Here is a 25,415-nt window from a genome sequence, read left to right as displayed (position 1 = left end):
AAAAACAAACAGGAAAATATTGATTTCTAGGAATCTGACAGTATACTGCCCTTGAGACTTTTGCTAAAATCAGACCTTGGAAAAGAATACCTATAAAATAAAATTAAATTAAAAAGGGAATAATCATAAAAAAAAGTGAGCACTAATTAATTACTATATTTTGGATGCTGAGTCATGAGTTGGTAACTAGGTTTATCACAGTTGTTTTTTTAAATAATTGTATTTTCTACATGGGTTGCTAGAAGCTCATGGAAAGCAGCTGTGTTAATCTTAGCCTTTAATAGCACTTATAACCTTGGACATAAGCTGAGCCCATTATCCTTTAAAGCTCTTTTATCCATGGTTGCCCCATAATCTTAGGATAGGGAGAATTGTTCCCATTTTGTGGATGAGGAAATTGAGGCCCAGATGTGATTTAGCCCAAGGTCACATAGCTAGTAGGGATCACAGTTGTATTCAGACTTGTGTGTCCCACTCTGGTGACATATATGAGCGACGAGGATGAATATATGAAGTGTATGGATTCTAGGCCTTTCCCATCCCATCTTCTGAGCAGGATTCTGTGTTTATCCTTAAGCTCAGCTAGCACAGTGAAGGGTCCTGCTGGGCAGGAACGAAAATCAGAGTCTGAATTAATTTATATTAGAGTAGCTAGATACTCCTATAAGACATGAATACAAAGAGAAGTAGAGGCCACAGAGAGACAAATCGGGGGTCTAGGCAGTGACGCGGGAACTTTGGGTTGGTGGCGGTGGCCGTAACAAGTAGGACGTTTTTGGAGTTAGTGCTGTGTTTCTTTTGGGAATGGGTCACCAAGTTGAGAAGGGTTTTATGTGGGAACAAGAGAACCCCATTTACTCAGGATGTATGTGCAAGGCCTGTGGCTAACGTCAAGATTGAGCCTTTGTCTTTCTCTTGTATTTGTATAATAATGGGCTGTGCTGGCATCACTTTGCTAGAGACTTTTGTTACCTGCAATAAAAATCATGTTTTCACATACAGAAAAGCTACACGAAATGCAAAGTGGCAGTGTGAAAATGGCGGTGAGCTCCAGTCTGTGCTCTTTATGAGGGACACTTCTGGGCTCCATCCCGTGCTTCAGCCATCTCGGCCTCCTTCCAGCTGCTCGTACGCTGGGTTGGTCCTGGCCTTACTCCTAGAATGCTTTCTTTATATACTCTCTGCCACTAGTGAACACTCCCCCAGCACCTCCAGTGTCAGCTCCTTTAGGAAGTTTTCTCTCCCCATACATGCGGCTAACAACTTCCCACAATGAGCACTTCATTTTAATGTATCCATTGCTCTTCTAAATTTTTTGAGGGTGGTGCTATGTCTTATTGTTCTGTGTCTTTCTAGTGTAATGGGCAATATCAGGTATACAGAAAGTGCCTAATAAATAAATAGTTGTGAGACTAGTGAAGAAAGAAATGATGTTGGAGATGAGTCTTTTTGTGGGGGGAGGTTTTAATAGAGTTACTAATTTTTCATGAGACGCAATCCCACTGCTCAGGTTTTCCTATGAAGAGGGGGGAATTGTTCTGGCTTTTTTCACTGCAGCCATCAAGATGGACATCCTGGCTGGAGCTTTCCATGTGTGGATTTTGCAGCTAACGAATAGAAAAGGGCTCTTCTTCAAACCTGGGATGTGCCAACATCAGTAGCTGAGTTGTTCTTGGTCTCAGAATCTGGGTTGTAGAGTCCTCTGGATAAGAGCATGGGGTCTGGCAAATACGTTTCATATCTCCTGAACTCCCCAGCTCACCACTTACCAGCTATGTATGCAAACCCAAAGTATTCAAACACCAATGTCTTCATCTTTAAAATGATAATCATAATCTCTACCTCACTGGGTTGCTGTGATGTTAAAATTGGATCACAGGAAAAAGGACCTTGCGTGGTATTTAGTCAATAGTAAATAACTGATGATAATAGAACAATGGTAGCTATCAATTATTGTCACCATCACTAATTCCCCAAATTCCTCCGAGAAATCAAGATATAAACACGCCAATGTTCTAATACTACAACCGAGAGCCAGACAAAGAAACAAAATGCCCAGAGGTCAAGCCTTTGCACCCCGGTAGGACACAAACCAGCCTCCGCCCACCTGCTGAGGCTGCAGTCAGCACCGCTGGCTTCCACTCTGTCCCAGATTAGCGTAGTCATTAACAGACAGCTCCATGATAAGGAGAGTATCAAACACTTCAAAGGCAGGAAGTTACAGCCAGGGAGGTGATGGCCAGCTGGCAGAAGGTTCAAGAATAGATCTGAGACTGAGTATGTCCAGCTCTGTCTTTCCTCACCCCAGCAGCTAGGGGCCGAAGGGTATGATATGTTTGGGGAAAGAAAAAAGACATGGTATCCAGGCAGTCCCACATCTCCTGGGCTGAGGGGGAAAATGCAACTTCACTCTTCGATAGGGCTGTTTCGCATCTACCACTCAGAAAGGGGTCACATCTTCTATTTGGAAGTGTCTTTCCTGTAACTTGAGTTGGAGGACTTTGGGGGTGGGCCTAAACTTCACTTCACTGTGGGACAAGTTACATCGGATGTGAAATGCACCTTCTGAAGGAGAGAAATCTATAGTTGTCTCAGCATAATTACTGATAAGCAGAACTGACATTTTTTTTCATTTTTAAAGAAATTGATTTCATTTGCTTGGAAAGTGTCCCTCATGTCAAATAAAGAACACCTGTATAGATGTAGTTTGCGGGAGAACTAGGGGAGCCCCATAGGTCTGAGATGGGGTGGGATAGCTTCTTTGGTAAGGGGAAATGGCAGTGCAAAGCTCACTTTATCCCAGGGGGGCGGGAGGCGAGAGTGATGGGAGCCCAGGCAGAGGCAAGAGCATGGACTGGTGTTGCTTCTGGCCCTCAGCACAATGCAGGGACACTCCATCCTAGACATGTCAGAGGCAGGAGTTCAGGTGTTCCTTGGGCCAGAGGTCAGGCACTAGGATACTGGCCAGGAGGTCACAGAGAGAAGATGGGAGTGCTCCTTGGGGTCAAAGGGCAGGGGGTGGGGGAATTGAGCTCTGGAGTCAGAGGTCAAGACACAGGAGCTTCCCTCAGCCTGGACCACTCCCCAGGCCCCCAGACCCTCTGAATACAGCTCTTGGTTCTGCTCCTTCCACTGTCAGAACTTCTCTGCAGTCAGCTCAGGGTCAGCTAGCACTTCCTCCAGGCCCTGCAGCTCCTGCAGTTTTGCCTTCAGTGTGCTCTGTAGCCCCGCACATGGTGCACGTGCTCATTGAGCCAGGGGGTCTAGGTTGCGCTGCATGAAAGAACTCCTCCACTGTTGTGAGTTGGGGACTATGGCTGGCCCAGGGGGGACATGCCACCCTGCCTCAGGCCCTATACCATTCCTTCCAGCTCCCCCTCACTGTTGTCTGTTGGAGAGCCAAAGGAGGTCCAGGGGCTGTGCCACGTGGGGATTGTTTCAGGGGATGTGTCTCCATGGAATGGACTCTAAGCTGGAGCTCGGCGGGGCGAGGCTGAGTGGGACCCAGCCTCATCATCAGGGTCTTCTGCTTCCATCTCACTGTAGCAGTCTTCCTCTCAAGGAGTTGGGGCCCAGCCTGAAGACCGGTACTTGGAAATGCAGGTAATGAGATGGTGCACACGTGCTCAGATCCATCAGGGTGTGAGCAGCAAAGATGAAGGGTTTGTACACATCATGGGTGAGCTGGAACACATATGTTTCCTTCTGATCACGTCCACTTTCCAGACTATAGTTGGAGACATTGATGAGGTCCTCAGCCTTCTCATCCTGGGGCTGGCAGTACCAGTAGAGTGTCTGTCCTTTGAGTACAAACCTGCAGTGGCACCAGCATGGGCCCATGAAGCCACTGGGTATGTTGTGCAGCAGGAGCCAGCCGTCGCATTCCGGCCGGCCCCGTTGCTGTCATGACACCCACTGGCGACTGAGCTGTGTTGCCACGCCTTTTGATTTCCTTCAACCAAGAACAGAACTCTTGTCAGGTCATCCTCGGGGCTCTGAATCTCAGGAGTCTCTGCCACCCCTCCTAGGGATATAGCTGGGGGCACAGAAAGGGTAGGCAGAGGATCAGGGTCAAGGATGGTAGAGCTTGTCTAGGCAGGGCTAGGCCTAGGACTTGGGTTTGAAGTCAAGTCGAAGGCAAAGATGTCCTCAGATGGGACACTGGGTGACAGGGGAGCCAGAGATGGTGACTGGCTCTTCAGGTGTGGATAGTGGGGGCATCTTTGGCGGGCTCTCTGGCACAAGGATCTTCTTTAGCACTAAGCTCACCTGGGCTGGCTTCTGAAGCAGCTCCCTCACCACGTTCTTCCTGGGCTAGCCCACCACCACCTTCTCATTGATCTGGACAATCTCGTCTCCAGGCAGGATCTGCAGTTGGGACTTGGTGGGGACCTGGCTGCCCACTTGGGACACAAAGTGCTGACAGTTGGTGGTGGTCTGGATTTCCAGGCCCAAAGGATCATCCAGTTGCACCTGCTTGAGCACAGCCCTCTGCTCCAGCAGCTTCTCTGGGCAGCAGCTCCGGATGGTGTGGCAGATCCTGGCCACCTGGCTGCAGATGCTCAGGACTGTGCTGTCTTTCTCAGCTGCTGGCCAGTCCTCCTGCAAGGCCTGGCCCAACTCACTGCACAGTTCCCCAGTCTCCTGGCAGGCCGAGAAGTCATTCATGTGGGAGAAGAGCTACCTGTTAAGTTAGAAGAGGAGGGCACGGGTCTCATGCACCAGCTCTATAGCAGCACTGGAGACATCAGCCGGGGCGTCGGCACAGTCCCCCAGGCAAACTTGGACTAAGCTCTGGAAGGCATGGGTCCCTTCCAGAAGCCCCTCTGTCAGCCTCTGTAGCCCAGAACTCAGGGGCCAGAGCTGTTCCACTCCATCCAGGATGAACTCCTCGTGGCCCAGAGGCCATACAGTCAGAGCCCTGAGATGGCAGGGACAGAGGTAGAACAGGTACTTGCCAGGTAGCTCCCAGTTCTCAAAGGGATCATCCTGCAGGGATTCATCAAGGCCTCTCAGCCAAGCTGCCTCCTTCCCAGGGGTCCAGGTATCTACGGGCTCCATGGCTGAGCTCCGCCTGTGCAGATCACCCCAGAACTAACATTTACTGAGCAGCTCCAATGTGCCAACTAAGGTTTTATAGGCTCGTGGAATCCTTACTGCCGTTTCTGAGCAGGAATTGCATTACTCTGTAACACACCTGGAGAAAACGAGGGCAGGTTGGCTAGCTGTCACAGCCACACTGCTGGGACACACAGACCTAGGACTGGAACCCAATTCTATTCTCACCATGGTGCATTTCTGACTTAGTAAGGTGTGAGTGTTAGGAAAGCAAATTCCTAATTTCCCTGGGACACAGGGGAGAGAGATCAAGTAACTGTGCTGTGTAAAAGAATTTGGTCAAACATACGTCCTGTACGTGGAGTGCCATGTTTGACCTAGAGAAAGTACAATTTTATTTTTAACAGTCTGAAATCTTTCCTGTTTGGGGCAGTGGTTCTCGACAGGTGCAGTTTTGCCCTCCAGGGGAAACTGGCATTGTCTGCAGACACTGTTTTCACAACCTGGACCATAGGCATCTAATGGGTAGAGGGCCGGGGCACTGCTAAACATCTTAGAACATGCAGGATGGACCCACGACAAAGAATTACCCAGCTGAAAATGTCAATAGTGCTGAAGCTGCTTTGGAAGATACAGATCCTGGTTTCTATTTTCTTATTCCTGGTTGTGAGCCAAATATATCACTCCCCAAATAGGCCAAGATAAAAACCAACATAAGCCTGCCTCTTATGTACAGGAAATAAGGCTAATTTCAAACCTTCCACCCCTCTTCCCCTTATCATTTTCTCATTTTATTTGATTTTACATTCACTGTAATCAAAACCTCTAATATTCAATCATTCCCAACTCTTAAAACCCTCGCAGGCATGCCATTACAAGAATCAAGATTAGGTGATTTATACAGGTATGCGCAATTAATTAATTAATATGTATGGGCGAAGGTAGGAGACAGGAAAAGGACAAAGAGGATTTATGTGGCAATAAAACGAAACTCTGCTGCCAGCCCATGTGGTCGGGGAAGCTGTGTGTATTCTCAGTGGCCCTGGGCCCACGTTGCCACTCCCAGCCCTTAAGAATTTGGGGTTGGGGTGGTGTTTGCTGAGAGTATGGTGAAAGTGTCAGGGCTCTTCTCTGCCCACGTGAAGGAGGAGGTCAGCATCTTGGACAAGATAGATATCAGGATGGTAGACAACTTAGGTTAAGGGTAATACAACAGCTGATGCATGCAAAGTTACCCGAAACTTCTCATAACTCTTAGTAAGTTGGAAACCACAAAGAGACTGCGATAGTTAATTTTAGATGACAACACGATTGGGCCATGGAGTGTCCAGGTATTTGGTTAAACATTATTCTGGGTGTGTCGGTGAAGGTATTTGTGGATGAGATTAATGCCTGAATGGGCAGACTGAGTAAAGTAGATGGCCTTCCCTAATCAATGAGGGTGGACGTCATTCAATCCATTGAAGACTTCAGTAAGGAAATAATTCACTCTTTCTGCTTCACTGTCTTTAAGCTGGGACTTTGGTCTTCTCCTACCTTTGGACTTAGACTTAGACTACAACTGCACCATTGGCTGTCCTAGATCCCCAGTTTGAAGATTTCGGAACATCTCAGCCTCTATAATCATGTGAACCAATTCCTCATAAAAAATCCCTCTATATTTGTATGTCCAACTGGCCCTGTTTTTATGAAGAACGCTGAACAGTACAGAGTCTATAGGTAACATGATAACCACAATGGTAAGCACTGCCATTCACCAAGGACTTCCCACATGCCCAGCATAATGCTAAGAACCTATGTCCACTTAGCAGTAGCCTGAGTTGGTACCATGACCTCATTTCACAGATGTAGGAAGCCACACTCGGAATCAGAAATGACCTGAGACAGGCTGTGGCTTTCAGGCTAGCCTGGGACTCTCTCTCTCTCTTTTTTTTTAGGCTGGGACTCTTGACATGGTCATGGAATGTTAGGGGCTGCTGCTTCCAGATATATTAAGCAGAAAATACAAGGTTTCAGGGTCCCACGGGAACATTCTCAATCGTTTATGCTTAGAAGGGTAGGAAGGCCCTGGCTTCCATCTTCTGCTGTCCCACCCCTTGGTTTTATAGTTTCTGTTAGGATGTGATTGGCTCTGATTCTAGAAGAGTATAAAAGGCTAGGTAGTCTGGGGAGTTTTGAAAGATTCTGGTGACAAGTGAAGCTGCTCTCACCGCAAATGCTGATGGAGTGAGAGGGAAAGAATGCACTTGTCTGCAAACTCTCTCTCTCCTTTTCCTCAGCCTTCAGGGAAAAAATAGCCCAAAGACACTGTATTTGTTCACTTATGGCTCTACTCCAAGGAACGCTGTCAGTCTGCACTCTGAGGCTCAAACCCCTCTCAGAAACAGGTCCTAAATCTTCTGGGTTAAGTCAGGTCTCTGGATTCCAGGGCTTAAGAAAGCTGACATTTCGACGAGAGGTTCTCGAACTTGACTGTATCAGATGCATCTAAGGAAGCTTTTCAACATTTTTATTTCATCTCTCCATTTCTGCTGCTTTAGAATATCCAGGAGGAGAGCTGGAAAATTCTGTGTAATGAGCAGTTTGGCAATTCTCGTGAAGCCAGCTTGGCACAAGTCCATGGAAACACCTACGTCTTTCCCCCAGTACTTAAATAGTAGTTATTTGTTCTTCAGAGAAAAGTGGCACAGACTGTAGGAAAATCTGGTTTATGACCTTGTTCTTTTCATATAATAAAATACCAAAAATATTGGATCTAACATAGTGCAGGGGTCCAAATACTGGGTTTTAGGGTGAGGCATACAGGAGTGCTTTGAGCAGGTTCTCTACCCATACAAGTCATGGGGATGTCAACGTGTTCCATCATTACAGCACTGTTTGCTTTTTATAGGTTCCTCGTACATCAATCGACCAACAAATATTCTGTTGAACATTTACGAATGTGTCCTGCTCCGTGGCCAGGGAGGTTGCCGAGGTTGAGGGGTTTCACATCTGCCTCATTACACTGCTTTAGAATCTGGAGCATATTATATTAGAATTACTTGATGCTATAACTGTCTCTAGACTGGGGCTTTTCAAATTTCACCGTGCTTAGACCTGCTGTGGAGATCTGGACAAAACACAGATTTCTAAGCCCCAAGAGACTGATTCAGTAGGCCTGGGGTGGGCATATAAATATGAATTTCTAATCACGCAGGAGATGCTGATATTGTTGTGTTGAAGATTTCTCTTTAAGAACCAGAGCTGCAAACCTCCAGTTCCTGTGGGCAAAGGGTATGCCTTACTCTTGTCTTCTGTAGCGGGTGGTAGAATGTCTGCAATATCTAAGGTGCTCTGGAGTTGTTTGTTGAATGACTGAATGAATAAATGAATGACTGTTTAGAGAAAGTTACATGAGTGAAGTTAGCAGTTTCTTCAAGGATGAGCAGAATTTGTTGGGGGTCCACACTCTTGTTCTCTAACGAGAACTGGTTTAGGAATTTTAGTGTGTGCTAGCATCTAAACTATAAATTCTCTGTACCCATTAGGACATCTATTAACGTCAGTCTCGAGGGAGGATTTCCACAAAAAAACAGCAAAACCTCGCCCCATTTACTGGCCATTTTGAACTGAAAGCCTGCTGACAATAGCAGACTATCACCTTGTACCACTTGAATATGAGATGATGCGTTTCTGGGAGAAAGTATCATCAGGCCAGATGCTCTCAGCAGGGATGTGTTTGTACAGCCAATTAGTCCGAGGTAACCTCAGGGATTGTGTTTTCTGCACTGGACAGAGGCAAGCATCTTGAGACATCACATTCTGACAGCCACACTAAAAGCTTCCTGAAGAAAACTCTGTCCACGGACAAAAGTAACACTGAATCTCTTGAGAGAGCATAAACACCTTGAGGTTTAGTCCAAGGTACCACTGAAATTCCCCTCCATCTCCGTGATGTCAGATGGGTGGCAGATGATACACATATTCTGAGGAACTGTTTTCTAATTTCATTGCTTCTGTGCCTGTCTCACCTGGTCACAGAGCATAGTGTCCTGCAAGAATAAGTCAAGTTCCCATTTATTTTCCTTTTTTTTCTGATAAATTCATCTCATCTCCTCTTCATCTTACTCTCTATTTAATTTTATTCTAATTTCAGTGGCTTCTCTGTTGACTGGTCCATCAGCTTCTTCATTGAAATATTATTCTCTAAGATTCACCACTTTAGAAAAAAATTGATTCAATTTCCCCAGATCCTGCAGCTTTCCCAAGCGAAAGGGAAAGGCATACTTTTAAAGGAATATACAAGGCCTGTGTTTCTTCTTTTGCATGCCAAGTCTCAAGAAGTTAGATCTGTATTTTTTTCTAAAACAATGGATACAAGCTAAAAATGTATTAACAAATAAGGCTGATGACAATGAAGAAGTTTCACCATAAAGGATCTTAGGATGAGTCTCACAGAACACTGCTTCTCAGATTTTAAGATATGCATATAAATCACCCAGGTATCTTGTTAAAATGCAGATCACACAGTTATATAAGCTCTCAGGTGATACCAGTGCTCCTGGTCTGTGGACCACACTTAACCAACCCATAGAGTTCCTTCATCTACAGCTGCGCTGTCCAGAGAACTTTTCGCAATGACAGAAATGTTCATCATCTGTTCTAATATGGCAGCCGTTAGTCACATATGGCTATTGGGTATTTGAAATGTGGCTAGTATATGGAGAAAATTTAAATGATCTTGTATGCCTCATGGCTACCATATTTGACAGTACCACTCTGTACAGGGATAAAACTAAGAGATTTGGCAAAAATAAAAATAAAAAAAAAATCAGAGAGAAGAAACTTAAACAGCAAGATGAAACTTCAAGTCCTTTCACTCGTACTGTAAATTCATTCTTGTTCCCACTCTCCCCCTTCTTGCTTTCTGTAGGGAGGGCTCAAGACTTCCCTCTGTTCTCCATTAAGTTCCCAGAATCACTCTACAAAATAGTAATTAGGAAAGGCTCTGTAAACATTCTGAAGAGCAGGAGATTATCTCGTTTACATAAACCTCATTGAGTTGGCAAAACCAAGCCAGAAATCTTATGAGAAACAGTTCCTTTGTTAGGAGTCCTTTCACCTCAGGTTATGTCTAGAGGATTCTGAAGACGGACTCCAAGGTTCCTGCACTGTGGGGTCTGGACCTTTGGGCTGGAACACAGGGGTAAAGGCAAACAGTCCAGACATTCCAGAAAAGCTTAAAAGAAAAAAGAGCTCGCAGTTCAAGTTGAGTTCCCCTAAATGAAAAAAATGCCGAGAGTGGGAAAAGGCTAGGGCTTGGTTTTGTCTAAACTGGAGCTGTCAGCTCTCAGCAGGTTCCAATCTGTATCACAGTTAACGAGGTTTGGAGATCTTCCCTCCACTGGTGAGTACTAATTTCCATTGAGGAAAAAGTTAGGAGGCTTGGATGTCTTAATGATAACAGATAATTTCTCTGTGTGGGCAGAGCTACAAAGCCAGTTACTATGAAACTGCGTGGACTGGGCTATTTCTTCTGTGTACACTGTTTCCCCTTAAAGAAGTCACTTGGCATGAGTCTCAAACCTGCTTGGGGACCCTTGTGATTAATTGCTTGAACTGGCTCATGGCCATCAGCAAGATCTTGCAATTTACCAGGTCCTATACCGAATTATGAAGCTGAAGGTTTAATGAGATTTTAGCTAATAGAGCCCAGATGTCCACAACTATGATGTTTGAAATCACACTGCTTGCAAGGCTGTGGGGCTTAAATCTTATTTATTTTTTGCTTACTAATTTTCCCATTCCCATCTTTATGTAATCTTGGACCAGTCAAATGTTAAGACCCTCACCGTGACATACTGTATTTAGAGAATCATTTACATACACACACCTGGGGCCAGCAGCCTGGAGAACCCAGAGAGATGAGCGCTCTTTACCTTCCAGCCCAGCCTCTTGGGACCACCTTTCAGCCAAGGATATGGTAATTAACAGCCCTACCACCACCTTGCTGCTATGCAGTACTTAACTTCCAAAATGCTTCCACACATTTAATTGAGTCTTATTCTATCAGGGTCTAGGACAGCAGTTCTCAACCTGTGGGTTGTGACCCCCTTGGGGGTCGAATGACCCTTTCACAGGGGTCGCCTAAGACCATCCTGCATATCAGATATTTATATTACAATTCCTAACAGTAGCAGAATTACAGTTATGAAGTAGCAATGAAAGTAATTTTATGGTTGGGGGTCACCACAACATGAGGAACTGTATTAAAGGGTTGCAGCATTAGGAAGGTTGAGAACCACTGTTCTAGGAGAAAAGGGCTGGGACAGGTATTATTATTTCCATTTTGCATGAGGAAACTAAGGTACACAGAAGGCAAGGGCCACTAATGGCTAACATTTGTGGAGGCCTTATGTGCCAAGAAGTACTGTTCCCATGAGGTTTACATGCATCATTTCTTTTAAGCCTCATCAGCCTGTGGGCTGATAGGATTATCAACTCCACTCTGAAATGGGAAAACTCATGCACAGAGAGGTTGGTTCACACCACTAATAACTGTCAGAGCCAGGGTGGAACTTGCCGTGGCTCTAAGTTATGTGTACTGCCACTGCCCCCAGGAAGGATTGTCAGAATCACAGGCAAGACCTGGAGTCTGCTGTTACTGTGACATGCTTTTTACGTTTTTGGCAAAGAGCAAGACAAACTCCAGGTACATTTTTCTAATGAGAAGCCACCTCCACCCTTGTTGCAGAGCAGTGCACCTTGGAGGGGACTCTATTTAGTGGTGTCTCATTTGAAAAAAAATCTTGATTTAGTATTCCAGGTCCTTTATGATAGCACCACAACCTCTCCTTCTAGCCCTTTCCACAATGCAGTCCAGACATAGAACTTATCTACCTTGGTTTATATGGTTCCCACTTCCTCCCTGGTCCTCCTATCCAAATTTTACCTTTTCTATGAGAGCCATCTTATAGGCTACTTATAGCAAGAAGGGATTGTATTTCCTCTTAAAGCCTATCCCTCCCTATTCTGAACCTCCATATAACTTTGTTGAATGGATGAATGAGCAAATGGAATAAACATCATTTCTTGGTGGCTAAACACAGGGGATATAGAGATGGATAAAAATGACCCTCACTCTTGCCTTCAGGAAGCTCCCAGTCTAGGAGAGATACACGAGCAGAGAAACCACTATTGTATGATGTCCCGAAACTATTCTGGAAGGGCCAGACTCCAGGGGGACAGAGAGGAGGGGAGGAGCTCTCATTGCGGTTTAGAGATACGACTGGGAATTCTGCCCAAGCCTTATCCTCCTTCCAGCTAGGGAAACTTCATGTGGGAAGGGATTACATTTAATGCATCTTTGCACAGGCCCTGAACATCCAGTGGAGTCTCCTAAGCTAAACAAACATAAGATAAATAATGAAGGATTATATTAGAAGTGATGAAGTCTCCCTCATTATGGCAGGGACAGTCTAGAATCCTCCCTTCCTGTCTTAGCAGGGGAAATGAAGAAAAGGGAAGCAGGCCCTTGCTGCTGCCCATGGTAGGCCCTGCAGTGGTGTTGGCCCAAAAAAGAAGACAGACAGAAAACGCTTAGTGTTTCCAAGGGGTCACTGAGCACCCGTGACCTGGAGCGTAGCTCTCCCAGGCAAGGTGTCTTGGAATATACTGTAATGTGTTACCCTAAACTGACAGTCTGGGCAAGTGTTCCTTAAACATGCACCTCTCAAGGGTTGGAAAATATTTTTTATTTTAAATTATTCCTATTTCAGAGTAGTGATTCTGATTCTACAGAATGGTGTGGCCCTTCCTGATAAGACACTCTGCACAAGTAGCTACTCTTCTGAATAGGACACTGAGGGAGTCCTGAGAAGGGGCCCAGACTTGCAAAAAGCTCTCCCTCAAGGCGGTTTGGAGGGCCCTGCAACAGCATTTCATTCATACTGTTGGAGGCAGGAGGTGGAATGGCTGCCACAACATTCATTTCTTTCTAGAATCATCACCCTGAGTTGCTCTACAATTTTAAGGAATCTGTAGGGGTTCATGAAAATTACATATTCTTCAACTTGCTAGTTGTGGAACTGGTCAAGCTATTTCACTGCTGTGAGCCGCAGCTTTCTCATCTGTAATAGGAGGGAAGTCATGTGTGCTTTGTAGAATTCTTTGTGAGAGCTACTATATCTCATCCAATCTGAGATACATTTTATTTTTTAATGTAGAGGCAGGGTCTCACTATGCTGCCTAGGTTAGAGTGCCATTCACAGCATAATCATAGCATACTACAGCCTTAAAGTTTTAGGCTCAAGCCATCCTCCTGCCTCAGCCTCCTGAGTAGCCGAGACTACAGACATGTGCCACCACACCTGGCCCAAGATTCATTTTTTCAAAAATGTGTCATTAAGCAAGAAAAAAATTCCAATTAAACTGTGATACAATGCTTTTGATAGTCTTGTACAAAGCAAAATATTAGCCTTTTGTTGCTTTGAGATTACTTTCATCTGTTCTGAAGAACCTGGCAATTTCTCTGCCTTTGGGTACAAGCTTGAAGTGTGATAGGTAATGGTTTTTGCACGTGTCTCAGTAGTAAAATACATCACACTTTCATCAACTTGTGATATCTTTCTATCTTAGGTTGTACAAAGCCTGGAATGTTGCTTTGCCAAAACATGAAATTGCGGAAGAATCAAGGTCAAAGTTTGTCTTATATTAATGGTGCTCTTTTTCTTGGATTTGGGACATACAAAATATCTTCTCATTTTAATGCCAAATTATAGCATAATATTTTTGAAGATTTTTTCAACAGTAATTAAATTCAATAAGTGAACTTCAGTGAAATGATAAAAATGTTAATATGAGTAAGAAATCACAGCCAAATTCATACATGCAAGCTTGCCATCATAGGGTCAGGTGTGGTGGCTTATGCCTATGATCCTGGCACTCTGGGAGGCCAAGGTGGGAGGATCACTTAGGTCGAGGGGGAAGGATTGCTTGAAGGCCAGAAGTTCAAGACCAGTTCAGCCAGAGTAAGACTCTGTCTCTACAAAAATATAGAAAAATTTTCCAGGTATGGTGATATGTGCCTGTAGTTTCAGCTACTCAGGAGGCTGAGGCAGGAGGACCACTTGAGCCCAGAAGTTTAAGGTTGCAGTGAACTATGATGATGCTACTGCACTCTTAGCTGGGGTGACAGACTGAGACCTTGTATCCAAAAAAAAAAAAAAAGGACTTCCTAGATTATAAAACGTATAATCTACAAATTTTAATTTTAAAATAGGAAAGAAATTGGATCTCCAATGTAATTAAACATGGTAAATGAAAGAATATTGTTATAAGTCTTATATCCAATAGATGCCCCTAAAATCTCAAATCTCTTCCCTCTTAATAAAGAATGAGGATATGATGACACTTGGAAGAGTGGAAGAAAGCTAGACCTCATCTCTTGGCAAGGAGATAAAATATTGAATATAAATTTGAATCAGGTTGGATAAAATTTATATTTCAGAAACTATAAAACCATGAAAAATATCTATCACTATATAAGATGGCTGAAAATATTTTGTAAGCTTTTCTGCTTACCTCCCACTGAGAGATAGGGTCTTTTATTTCCCTACTTCCTTGAGCCAGGCCCAGGACTATGCTGACAAATAGAATATTGTGCCAGTTCTGGGGTTAATCTTTGGGAAGACTGGAAACTTCTGTTTCTACCTCTTTTAAATCCAGTTGCCATGCTGTGAAAAGGCCAAGAAGCTATGTGGAGAGGCCCACATAGCTTCCAGGGTTCCAGCCAACACCTCAATCAAGTGAGCAGCCAACTGCCTGCACTAACATGCAAGCCATTTCACTGAACCATCTTGGACGTGGATCCTCAGCTCCAGATGATAGCAGGTGGGGGGGAAAAGAAAAAGTCCCTGCTAAGCCTTGCCCAAATTGCAAACTCATGACCAAATAATAATTGTTGCCATTTTGAGCCTCTGAAACATGGGGTGGTTATGCTGCAATAGATCATGAAAATTCACTATCTTGTTAATTTTCACAGATGTTCTGAGCAAAACTTGTTCTAGGATCCCAAAGAGCAGGACCTGGAAATGAGCCTAGATCTGCTGACTCTTTAACTGAGGCCCTGGCATAATAATTCTACACTGGCATCATTAGGGACTAAGTATGGCTTACAGACCTCCTCCAGCCTTACTCCTTAGCTGTCACCTGACTGTATGATGAAAGGAGTCTAGGTCAATTCTGGTGGGTTGGGGAAAGAAACAGAGAAGAAAAAAAAAAAAAACTTCATGAGGGGAAATATTTCAGCATAACTTCTCATAATCAACCCCAAGTCCCCAGGTTCTTGTACCTTACTTGGAAATTGAGAATTGAGTTCAGAAATTACAGGTACTCACAGCCAAATTCATAGATGGAAGACTACCATCTGATCTATAATGATTATAAGACATAATAGGGCCAGGTGTGGTGGCTCATACCTATAATCCTGGCACTCTGGGAGGCCAATGTGGGAAGATCACTTTAGTTGAGTGGAAGGATAAATTGATGCCAGAATTTCAGGACCAGCCTAAGCCAGAGCAAGACTCTGTCTCTACAAAAATATAGAAAAATTTGCCAGCTTTTTTAGACATGTGGTGGTGATCCCCCCAAATAATATTGTAGTAGAAACAAGCAGGAATGCTGGGAATTGGTTTATTTTGGCATGAATTATTCTGAGTGGAAGGCCAAGAAGATACAAAATATCTTGTTGACAGAATAAAACCCAGGGACTAGAATCAGTTCTGTCCTCTGACAGATAGGCTCCATAGGGAGACAGAAGCCTGGCTGACTACAATGTCATTCAAGTAGTCACTAAGTATAGTTCATATTGTCATTCATCTTCTATGCCAGGATGTCAAGACCTTTGTTTCAAATGTAGCGGTCTGTGTACCTAGGTTATGACATCTGCAGCATGGTAAAATTGTTTTTTGTTTTTTTTTTTTTGAGACAGAGTCTCCCTCTGTCCCCTGGGTAGAGTTCTGTGGCATCATAGCTCACAGCAACCTCAAACTTCTAGGCTCAAGCAATCCTCTTGCCTCAGCCTCCCGAGTGGCTGGGACTACAGGTACCTGCCACTATATTCAGCTAGTTTTTCTATTTTTAATAGAGTCAGGGTCTCGCTCTTGCTCAGGCTGGTTTTGAACTTCTGAGCTTAAGCAATCCACCAGCCTTGTCCTCCCAGACTGCTGGTATTACAGGCTTAAGCCACTATGCCTGGCCTAACATATAGGTCTGGTCTCGAGTGGTTTCACATGAGTCTTTTAAATTATTTATTTATTTATTTTTTCTATTTTTAGTAGGGACTGGGTATCTCTCTTGCTCAGGCTGGTCTTTAACTCTTGAGTTCAAGAAATCCACCAGCCTTGGCCTCCCAGAGTACTAGGATAACAGGTGTGAGCCACTGAGCCCAATGTTAAAGTTGATGGTTGCAGGGTATGTCCTTGGTCTGGTCGTCGACCTCTAAAGATGCAACACTGTCAAGCTTTTCATCTTGCAGTACAATGCCCTGCTAAAGAGGTTCAAGGAGACAAATCTTTGTCTCAGAGAAACTCCAGATATCACTGAAGCAGGAAACATTTTAATAGCCATATACAAAAGATGCTATCTACTATCAGTATAGATGTTAGAAAAAAATAGCATTTAATTTTGAAATCAGGAGGTGGAGAAAAGTAATTTAAGTTAATTTAGTGTCAAATTCAATACAATGATTATTTATTTTTCCTTTAAAGCTATAGCACTCAGAAAATTGTAATTCTTTCCCAGGACTTGCCAGTTGATGGCAAAGCTCTTGTTTCCTAAATAAATCTGAAGTGTAGAAGACAGCACCTCATAGCACATGACCATAACAAATTAAGAGGAGGGTAAAGTGCCCTGGAACGATGGCTGGAGGTGAAGATGGAGATTAGATAGGACCAGTCCTCAGAGGAGATGTTAAACAAAGGTATCAGACTGTTAACACAGTTGTTAGATGTCTGAAGAATTTATTTGAAGTGATGTTTAAAAATCTGAATACGAGGGGCTAAATTATATCCAAAGTTCACTCTACAGACTATTTCCTCAGTACTTTGCAGTAAATGGCATCAAACAAAAATGCCATTTTAAAAAAGGTATATTTTTTTTCTGTTAGAATGTAAGCTCCTCAAAAGGAGGGATAATGTTTTCTGTATGTTCTATTGTGCCTAGTCCACTGTAAATGCTCAATAAATATTGATGATGGGGAAAAAAAATCTGAATATGAATAATCAAGCTACAGGAATAGATACATCAAAAAAAATCTTATTTTTCTTTTTAAACCCTGGTTATGGTCAAAGCCCTCTATTTCAAAAGTTAGGCTCTGGCAATTCTGATAATCTAAAACAGTAATTTCACACTATAGTACCTGGAGGACAAATCTGGCCCACCACCTGTCATTGTAAATAAAGTTTTATTGGAACACAGACACATCCATTATTTATGCATTATCTTATGGCTGTTTTCAAATTACAATGGAAGAGTTGAGTGGTTGTTACAGACTTTATATAACTCACAACCCCCGAAATATTTACTGTTTTGTTCTTTACAGAAACAGTTTGCTAACTCCTGATAATATAATACTGAAATAAATCTAAATGGTAGTGAAAAGGCTTTGAGACATTTATATATTGCAAGGACGATATCTGTCACTGAGTGTTTTCTACTCCACAGACTAAGCATGAAGTATCCTTTTATGTTTGCTCAGGACAAGTTCTGTGATGTAAGGTAGCAGAATAGAAGCAGCAGGGACCTACAGATAGTATGAGTTACTAGTAGTTGGTAGAGAATTGAAGAAATAGAAAAAGTGCTACATTACAGAAGTCTGGGCCATTTAGTGTAGAAGCATAGCCTAACAAATAACCGATATTCACAATGATAGATTAAAAAAAATCTATGTATGTGCTTAAAAGGGGAAGTTTCAGCAATCTGGAAAACTCTTCTAAGTATCAGAGCCTATTTTCAACTTGTCTTGATAAAGTACTTGCCATGTATGAATGTGGTGTGAGACTTCAGAACACTCCTGGGATGACCTTGTTTGTATAACATGTTTATATAAATATTTGTTCCCTATCCCTACCCTCTACATTAGTTTTTTCTTACCACTTTTTGGTCTCAGCATTCATCTCTCAGGCCCTGGCTGTAATCTGCATCTGGTATCTACTCTCTACTTTCTGCTCTGAAGGATTAAAAACATGTTTACCAGATCAGTATCCCCCCTGCCCGCCCCTCCAAAAAAATAAACCACCTGTCTTACTCCTCAGCACATACCACAGGAAGATCATTCCAAGGGGGATGCTGAACTGGGTAAGGGGGTTTATGCCCACAAAGTGCTTATAACATTTGGGAGGAAAGATGATTAACAGTATTAGATTTTAGTTGATGCAGGAAAAAAAAGGGTTGTTGGATTTCTTATAAGGGAGTGATTGCTACTCCACTGACTGGTCTTAGAGAGAGTGAAATTTGAACCAGTCTTTGAAAGAAAGGAGAAAAGAGGGGAACATGACTTTTATGAAGTTAGTGATGCCTGTCTGTATTCAAAAACCTGCTTCTGTAGTTCCATATTCCTGATAAGTTCAATTGTATTCATCTGAGGCTGTCTCTGGGGTTCTCTATAACCCACCTGCACCTTCCATAACACCCTTCACAAATGAGCCCTCTGCTGATGCTTCTCAATGTTTCCCTGACTCTTTTGGGTCTGCTATTCCAAATCCTTTGAAAAAGCTGTCTGTCTTTGTGTGCTTTTCCAAACTCTATCTGTTATTTGAGGTCTACTTTCTCCATGGGGTCTCACCATGGGGTTCTATGCCAGGGCTTGGTCATGTGTGGTCTTACTTACTGTTCCAAGCCAGTGCTTGGTCATGTGTGGTCTTACTGTTCATGATGAGCATTCAACTCACACTGAATGTAGCTCATCACCCAAGTTCTGCAGCACCCAACTTGGTCTATACCCAACGGAACAAGTGCACTGATGCAGATGGCAGGCTTGGATAGTACATTGCTACAAAAGCCTAAATGCTTATGTTTAAGTCTAGGGTCCTCAAACTTTTTAAACAAGGAGCTAGTTCATTGTCCCTCAGACTGTTAGCGGGCTGGACTGCAGGCCCCAGGACAAGTCGGCTGCTAAGCAGGCAAGGCAGCAGCGGCAAAAACACCTGGCGGGCCCGATAAATGTCCTCGGCAGGCTGCATATGGCGGGTGGGCCATAGTTTGAGGACACCTGCTTAAGTCATTTGCTTATTCCACCGATTGTGTACCAGTCACAAACAGTTCATATCCTGGTACTGGTGGTCAGCACATGCTTACAGCCTATGCTAATTATCATTTTCAATTATTATTAATTTACAAATAAATACATATATTTATGGGGTAGAATGTAATGTTCTGATATGCATATATACTTTGGGATGATTAAGTCACACATCTACATTTTTGTGGTGAGAACCTTTAAAATAGACTATTATATACTTTGAAATCATAATAAATGTACTCTTATTAACTACTGGGACCACACTGTGCAATAGAGTTCAAAAACTTAGTCCTCTATCTAAGTGCATAACCTTTCACCAACATGACCCATCCCTTCCCTCAGACCCTGGTAACCACCATTCCAACTCTGCTCTGATGAGCTCAATATTTTAAAGTTGTATTTATTTGTGAGCTTATGCACTGCTTGTCTTTCTGTGCCTGGCTTCTTTCCCTTAGTGCAATGTCCTTCAGGTTCATCCATGTTGTTGCAAAAGGCTGTATAGTATTCCCTTGTTAAAATATATTTAACATATTTTCTTTATTCATTCCGCTGTTAGTGGACACTTAGGCTGTCTCCATATCTTGCCATCCCTCACTTTAAATAAGCACTGCTTTTATTTACCTTCATCTTCTCTTCTTATGAATCCTAAAGTACTTACTGTTCATTTATAGGGGCTAAACATTGGTGGTTGGTAGGCCAAATTTAAGCAATTCCCAGTATGGGGAGATTTATAGTTCTTTGAAAAATTGGCAGTTGTAGCATCACTGTCCTGCATTCTGTAACCCAATAATCGGCGAGTGCTCAACAAAGATGCACCTTCAATGTGACATGAGCTCCTCAGTCTCCATGGGCTCCACACTCCACACCCTTCCTGTTTGCAGGCCAGCTCATCTCTCTTTCTTGTGTTTGCTGGAACCCTATTGGCATTTGTGTTGGTCATGCTATTCTATAATGTGCATTTTGCAACTTTAATCATTATATGTATTTGTCTTGTGTTCACATCTAGATGCAGATTCCCGGAGGGGAGAGACTGTGTCTTGTACTTCTTGGTTTTACAATATGCAAGTGCTTGATAGATGGATGACTTTTAAATAATTGAATGAACAAATTATCTGTTCCCTCTAGCTTATAAATCTAAAGTATAAATCTTAAATCAAATATACATGGTAATTTTGTTATCGTCCCTGGGTGGATGAAAGACAACTACAAATTCTGTGACACTTCCTTCAAGTGAAAGGTAGGGGTCTGCTTCCCCTCCCTTTGCAAACAGGTTTGTCTCAGAATGCTTTGATCAGGGGAATGGTGGAATGATACCAGGCTGGTTCTAGGTCTGCCCTGCAAGAGGAATGGTAGCTTCCACCTGATGCATTGAAAAGTCCAACAACCTTGCTTAAAGAGACCATGAGAGAAGCTCTGACAATAGACGGAGAGGGGAAGACCCAGCTGAGCAAAGTCTTCCAGCCTTCCCTGCCGAGACAAGGGATATTCAGGAAAGCTGTTTTGGATCGGCCCTGCCACCAGCTTAACATCACACAGGAACTACAAGCTGAAGAGCTGCCCAGCTGAGCCCTGTCCTAATTCCTAACTCTGAAAATTGTGAGATATAATACAATGGTTGGCTAAGCCATTAAGATTTAGAACTAGTTTGTTACACAGTAGTGGGTAAATGAGACAGACTTCATCCCTGCATTTCCACTGTTTGCCTGCCTAGCATCCTTACTATCAACATGCAAGTACTTATCAAACTTTCTAAAACCATAGCACACACTGAACATGACAATGCTTGCTGGCATTCTGGGTAAACAGCCGAGGCTGCTCATTCATGGAAGGAGGAATCTGGGAGTTTAGTTTTTAAGTCCAAAAGGATCAGTATTTCTGGCACACACACCAGTGTGAGTGAGCACCTTGGCATCTCCATTCCATTGTCATGCTCTTCAGAAATGGAAGTGGTGAATAATGTTCTCCACTTCAATTCTGCTGGGTTTTTATTATTTTTTATGTACAGTTTACAATGTTGTCTATCCATTATTTAGATCTGCATAAATAATAGGACCATGATTCCATACTTTAGCTATTAGCTCTGTGTAGCTATTGGCTTCTAGAATATGAAATGTGATGGTTTCTTAGAAATGTTTAATTTCAGTAACCAAATCCTAGGAATCTGTGGTCCCGAAGAAGTATATATATTTAATAACAGCTTACCTCTTTCCCATGAGTTTGTTTTTAGTTAATTGCTACATTTTTCTTCTGCTATTCTTATGTTGTAGAATCAGTTTCTCAAATAACTATTTTCACTATTCTCATGTATTTCTTGACTTCTTGTTATGAACCCCAGGAGCCAAGTGGTAATAATCATGATTCAAGCTACTTTAGCAGAGAGACTTGGCCAAGGTTGAAAAGGCAACAAAAACAGAGTTTGACAGTTTCTTCATTAATTCCTGATGTTCTATTCCCATTAAAAACAAAAACAAAAATACAAAAAAAAAAAAAAAACCCCAGATCAAAGCCTTCCAAAAGAACAAATTTTCCATATTTTGATATGGCCACTCTGTAATCATTTAACCAGTGATTATGCAAATATGCAAAACCTGTCCTTGTGCTGACTGCCTGGGAGGTTTAAAAAGCAGGAGGGGTGGGGGACACATCGTGCATAGAGAAGAGAGGACGCGTGGTGGAATCTAAAGATCTGAAGACCTCTGCATTATTTGCATATGATTTCTAAAAAAAAAAAAGAAATAATAACTAGAAGGAAATTTCTTGAAGTTAAATTGGGGTGAAAGGAGAACCTTCAAGAAATTAGAGACTCATGGTGAAAAGAAATGAAGGATCTAAGTATTTCTGACTTTTCTATTATGTATTTATAGTCTGACTCTGTGTAATAAAATAAACTCAAACCTGTATCAATTAAGATGATCTCTACCCCAAAGTGATTTACAATCTAGGGGTTGCAGGTGTGGTAGGAAGGAAAGTACATGACATAAGAGAAGTGCTCTATTAGCAGCATGGAACACGGATTGGAAAACACAGGGAATAACTAATCCCATTCGGGAGTGGGAGTAGTCATTTCAGAACATCCAGAAGAGAGTCTTGCTAAAAGTCAAGATGTGAAAGAATGAAGGAAAGAGCTGTTTCTGGAATTGTTAAGACAGTAAAAAAAAAAAAAAAAAAAATCAGATATGGCTTAGTCATAGGATGAGTTAATTGAGTGAGGGGTGGGGGAGATACGGAACTGCAGTGGCTTGCAAGCTCATCTTACAGCCAGATCGTGAAGAGACATGTTCACCAAACTAATGAGTTTGGGTTTTATCATGCAGGCAGCGGGCATTTAGAAATGCTTTAATGCCGAGGGCGTGCCATGAACATAGACAGCTATGGTTTAGACACATGGCTCTGCACTGGTACTGAAGTTAGGGTGATCTCTGGAACAACTGTCATAGTTGCCCTCTGACATCTGTTGGAGTGATTATTTGATTGCTACCTAGTTAAAGATTAGAACACAGTAGTGAAAACAAGGTCTATGTTTCGCCAGCACAGGTTTCCTGAGCACCACGCACCACACAGTGCCTGGGATGCAGAAGAGCTTTGGTGAATGAATCACACTACTGAATATTAGTATGGGCCAGGCAAGAGATGATGAAGGCCTGAATCAGGAGAGTGCCAGTGACAACAGGCAGGAGGGAACAGCTTTGGCTGACACTTTACAAATGAAAATCCTGGGCTGACTCTAAGAAGTGTGGTAGGAGAAAGTACAGATGTTCAAGAGGGACCCTGAGGTTAGGGGAAGGTCGGTTGTTAAATAAAGGGAAACCAGGAGGAGGAGTGGGTTTTTCTGAGAAGGGAACATAATAATTTGTGTTAGACATGAACTGGAGATGCCTTAGGACATCCAGGTAGAGGTCCCACGTGGGCAGCTGGTAAAATGTCACAGTGCAAAGAAGAGAGAGGCCAGAAGACTCTGGATTTTGGCTTTGTCACTTCCCAGCTATGTGACCTAGGTGTCTCATGAACTTTTCCTAAGCAAAGTTTCTAATTTATAAAACAGAGATGATAAGCATATGCCATAGCTGACTCAGGATGGTGATAATATAAAATCTAAAAATGTATGAGAAAGTGCTTTTTAAAGAGTACAGAGCTTTGTGCAGACAGTTATTATTACTGTCATTGCACCAAATGGCTGTAGTGCATCTCCCAATAGAACATGGGATTAGTCAACGTCAAGGTCACAGATTTAATACAAAGGAGGCTCCTGACTTGTTAAAACTGCACATCAGCCCCCACCCGGGACCAGCAGCCTTGAGAATGAGTCTGACAGCAGAGTAGCCTAGGCTCATTATAGGAGTAGAAAAATCTTTCTATCCATGTCTTCTACTAAGAATGACAAATTCCAGTTCAGCCAGAATAGATAGATATTAATTTCAGGATTAGGAGGTGTGTTGAGCTGCTGGTGTTGAGAAAACAATTTATACTTAAATATATTCTCCTGACAGCCCCTGGAGTCCTCTTTTCAGAAAGCCAAACAGAAAATCTGCTCAGTTTAATATGCCATTACTTCTAGAATTGTTACTTTATCCAAGAATTCACCACTATCCACCAGGCCCACAGATTCTATGCTTGATTCACAGTAGACTGAAACAGCCCCATGCCACTTCCGGCTGCATCTGGGTTTTCCATCGAGGACGCTGACTCTCTGAGTATCCAGGAGCCAAAACTATCTTAGCATTTTGACATTTGGCTCTATGGTTCTGTAAAAGTCTGGTGGATGGGAACAGAAAAAGATCCTCCATTCAGGTGATTGATTCAAGATTCCTAAACCTCAACACCATAGCAGGCCTGCTCTGACATGGAGGAAGACTTGTTGGAGGCAAACTTCTATTAGCAACTGGCTCATCCTCAGAACGAATCTTCAGCAAGGCTGCCTCGTGGGATAGAAAAGTCAAGTTCCTGAGAACAATCGATAGGGCTATATCTTTTGTTTGTCTCAAGTTCTTTGATGTAATATAAAGGCAATAATGTGCCCGGGAATGTACTCATAAACAGTTACTCAGTTTATAGCATAATAAAAGTATAGCAAAATAAAATTGGAGTTTAGGTAAAGAATTGGGCTGGAGGTAAGGAGATCTGGCTTTTCTTGCCAACTTGTCCACGGTGTCGCCTTTAGTAAATCACCAGGTGGCTCCTGACCTCTGTTTATCTACCAGGGAAACATAGACAGACATAGGTAGATAGATCTACCAGGGAAACATAGCCTGATAGAACAGATAAACAACTGGAATAGGAACTCGTGAGGCTTCCTATGGGCCCCGCTCTGTTCATAAGCTTGGCATGTGTCAACAGAACAAGAAAAGAAAATCTTGTGTCCATGGAACTCAGATTCAAGTGAGGGGAGAGAGGATAAACAATACACATAATCAATAAAGAAACGATTTCGTATTTTGGAAGCTGATAGGTGCTATGTTCAAAGAAAACACAGAACAGGTGAAGTGGACTTAGATCACGAGAATAGGTGAGGGTGTCTTGGTTGCAGGTTCTGGAGAGGTTTGTGTTCTCAGCAGCTGGTAACTCCTTTCACTCATTACCACAAAATAATAATGCCCTCGGGTCACGTGGGGGTTGTGATGACTCCATGAAGGAAAGCACAAGGCATGCAAACGTCACTATCATTGCCCTTATTTTCTAACTCCAAATACCTTGACTCCAAATACCTTACTTGACTCTAACATCATAGGTCTCAAATAGTAGGTACTAGACCAATAAAGGACAATGTTTTAACACTACAGAGAAAACCAAGGTTATAGTTTTGGCCATTCAGTTTGCTTCAAGATGTGGCCAATTACGGGAATAAGAGTGATGCTTGCTGAGACAGGAGCGCCTCTAAGATTCATACAGGACAGACATATGCAGGCACATTTTTAGATCCAGGATTAAAAAAATAGGGGGAAAAAAAGAAAAAGGATTTATAAATTTTAAAACAAAGCTTTTAAATTTTATATGGTCTAACAAGCCTCCAGAGGCTGGCTGTTTGGAGAATGAGACGCCTGAACGATAATCAGAAAAGGTAAAATTACCTCCTCTGGGTATT

At 42.8% G+C, this 25,415-nt stretch overlaps 1 protein-coding gene and 1 pseudogene across 1 annotated transcript in view; both read right to left on the bottom strand.

The window, feature by feature from the left end:
- SAMD12 (sterile alpha motif domain containing 12) overlaps positions 1-25,415 on the bottom strand; it is a 345,610-nt gene that overhangs the window by 3,203 nt on the left and 316,992 nt on the right. The gene's annotated exons all lie outside the window — the stretch shown is intronic.
- LOC105887678 lies at positions 2,953-5,061 on the bottom strand (annotated as a pseudogene).

The sequence above is a fragment of the Otolemur garnettii genome, unplaced genomic scaffold (genome assembly GCF_000181295.1).
Source record: "Otolemur garnettii isolate 467f Iridium unplaced genomic scaffold, OtoGar3 scaffold00004, whole genome shotgun sequence".
Classification (NCBI taxonomy): domain Eukaryota; kingdom Metazoa; phylum Chordata; class Mammalia; order Primates; family Galagidae; genus Otolemur; species Otolemur garnettii.
This window is presented reverse-complemented; position numbering and strand designations above follow the sequence as displayed.